Raw genomic sequence first — 3,529 nt, forward strand, 5'->3', positions numbered from 1 at the left:
AATACTAGTTTTTAACATGGACTGTAATTTTTATTTATTTTATTTTTTTTACTGACTTTACAAAATGCTACAGTAAAAACCTGTGAATTGGTTAACAGTAAGTTCCCAGAATATGTCAGGTAATTGTACAGTAAAATCCTTTTAGATAATAAAAACAGCAAGTTTTTGTGTAATTCACAGTGAAAACCATAAAATGAAAGCCGTATTTCCTGTATGACACATCACATTTGATGGAATAACTGATGGAAAATATTGTAAATAATAGTTGTTCTCTGCATACTTAGAGTTTTATGTCACATCTGATGCTCTTAAATTAATGTTTATTGCATTATTTTAATCCTATGTATGTTATGATGGTGTGTTTTATTTGACAATGTGTACTCTCTATGTATTTCTTTCTTTTATTTCTTATTTTCTTTTACTTTTTTGGTAATTTACAGTATTAAACTTTTCATTTTACTGTTTGTTTTGTAAATATGCTTATATCTTTTTTGTATATATCTTTCCTTATTATTCTGGCAAGCACAGCTCCATGGGTATTTTTATTTTTATGACAGGATTTATTTGTTTATGTATTTTTACAGTATAGTAAGACGTATTAAAAATCTATTTATATAAGGATATGTTCTAATAACCTCTAGGATAATGTAATTCTAAATCAGATTATTATTGCTGAACACGGATGTTGACTGATAATGGAGCTCCAACGGGTCCTGCGCTTTGGACTATATACTGATCTAATTTAACTGTTTTTTAAGAAGAAAAAAAAAAGTTAATAATTTAGTTTTTGGAATTTGCAACAAGGAGTAGGCCTAGTAAGTAGAGACTGTGTGGAAATAAATACGTAATACAATAAATGTCCATATGATTCTTATAATCTTGTTTCTTTTTTTTTCTGTAAATGTAATTTTTGTTTATTAATTTGTATTATTTATTTATATTGTGACATCAGATGTGAGTGGTCTTGACTGGCAGGGCTGGACTGGGACAAAAAATCAGCCCTGGACTTCATCCAGACCGGCCCACCATGCATGTAAACATGAGCGCACACACACACACACGCACGCACACACGCACAATACATGTCTATACATACATTAATCTGGATGTAAAATTACTGATTAGAATGTATTACTATCAAAACCAAGAAAAAAACTATTAAAATAATATACAAAGAAAATGTAAATTATTTTTATCAGGCTTTATTTTAAATATCTAAAAGTCTTAATTTATGTGCTTCTTATTATTCTAATAGAAATATTAATGCTTAGGGTACACAATTTCTGCTGTAACTATATTTCATGTGCTGCAACATAACACTTTTTTTTTATATTAATTCACACAAATTACCTCTGACCTGTTGGCTGCTTATAGTAGGCTAGTATTAAGACCACTGAACTATAGTAAGCATTATTTATAAAGACCACTGATCTACAATAAAATAAAAGAGTAATTAAGACAAAGAACGTTGTGTAGTGATTTATTTTACATTTTTCATAACATAATCAAAGGCCTTTAAAAAGCCACAGCATAAATGGCTGCCCACTGCTTTGGGTGTGTGTTCACAGTGTGTGTGTGTGTGTTCACTGCTCTCTGTGTGTGTGCACTTCGGATGGGTTAAATGCAGATTACGAATTCTGAGTGTGGGTCACCATACTTGGCTGAATGTCACGTCACTTTATTCAAATGCAGAGCTCAATGCTAGGGTTCAGAACTTTTCTTGCCCTGCCAAAAATAAATACATAAACAAAGATAAAAAAATAAAATTGCTATTGTTTTCTTTGCAAATAAGCTGCAATCTCATTTCACAATTGTAATTTCAATACCACAATAAACACTAACTATTAAGTTCAAACATTAATGAAGACAAGTAAACAGTCAGTAATAAAAATGTTAAAAAAACTATCATAAACAGCACCGTTTTCAGGTACAGATATTGCATAATCAAATGTAAAATACTTTAGGTGAAAATATAATAAATATGTTCTGTAGTGCACATATTTAGCTAAATACTCCTTTCTTATGGCTATTTTTCTTAGGTCTTTAAAGGGCTTTCTTGAGGTAAATGTAACATTCTGTGAAATAATTTTTCTCTTGCAGTTTTGACTGATAATTGATCGATATTATTTCTGAGGCATATATAAATTTCTGTAAATTGTACTGTATCTTTAAACAGAAAGTAACGGATTGGTTTACTTGAACTGAGGCGCTAAAGCGATCTGCCACGTCATATTTTCTGACACCAAAACGGTATTGTCTGAATTTTGTAATAAAATGGACAGAAACTGAGAGCTGAGAATTTTAAATGTAATTTATATAGATCAGTGAGTGGTGGCATATTACAGCTGGAATATCCTAACTTTTTGAAACAAAACAATGCAGTAGCCTCCGTGTATCATTACATTTCTGTCTCACCTCAGCAGTCAAGTCCTGCCCTGAGGACGTCTTCACTTAAGTCTTTTGCCTTCCAGCAAATAATTTATTTATCTTGACACATTTGGTGGCATCTGCCTCAAGTGCTTGTCGTTTTCTCTCTCTCAACGTTCGGCCCCTCCTTTACGCTTAGATATTTTATTATTTAACATTTTGAATTTCGTCGCAGTTGTAAAACGGCCGCTTTTCAAGGCTAGAACTTGATTCTGATTGGCCAATGAGCAGTGAACACGTCACGTCTCGCAGCTCGCATCAGCATCATGCGCACGCGTCGTTTTATCTGTTCTTTATATTGCTTTTTGTAATATTTTAAATAAATTATTGTGACTAACGTAAAAAAAGAGCATCTTGCGGCTTCATGAGAGAGACATGTAAGGCCGGAATTGGACTGTTCAAAAATATACTTACGAATATATTTGCGATAAATAATGATTTAAAAACAAAATACTTAACGCACTGGCCCAACCAGACCGCGGCCCACCGGGAATCTCCCGGTAGTCCCGATGGCCAGTACATGCCTGTTGACTGGTATATAAAAAACAGAACATCAAGATATAAATACACTGCGTTTGTCTTCAACCTCACTATAATCACTTTGTCTAACATCAATTTGAAAGTATTACAAAGTATTACATTTTTTTATGTGAATTTAAATGTATCAAAATAATAATAATAATAAATTCATGAAAGTGAGTTCTCATCAAGTACACTTAAATGTACACTTTATTTCATTAATAGTCCATAATAAATCTTCTTTTTTTTTTTTTTAATTTTTACAAAGGTAGATATTGCTGTAGCCTATTTGATTATAAATTCTCTTGGCCCGTGTCTCTGTGAAATATAATAAAATAATGAGAAACTAGACTGGAAATATGGAAAGTCATATCGATAAGTGTGATATAAAGTTTCAAAGTTTGTAGAAACTTCCCTGATCCATCCATACATCCTCAGACAGTCTGTCATGATGTTGAGCGGCAGTGACTCTCAGAAATAAATTGTAAACTCTTCAAAAACATGACGTTCCAATCGGAACTGGCTCAACTTCACTGACCAATCCCTTAAAAAAAGCCTGAATATTCATGAGGACGATGCTGTT

The sequence above is a fragment of the Carassius gibelio genome, chromosome A21 (genome assembly GCF_023724105.1).
Source record: "Carassius gibelio isolate Cgi1373 ecotype wild population from Czech Republic chromosome A21, carGib1.2-hapl.c, whole genome shotgun sequence".
NCBI classification, from domain to species: domain Eukaryota; kingdom Metazoa; phylum Chordata; class Actinopteri; order Cypriniformes; family Cyprinidae; genus Carassius; species Carassius gibelio.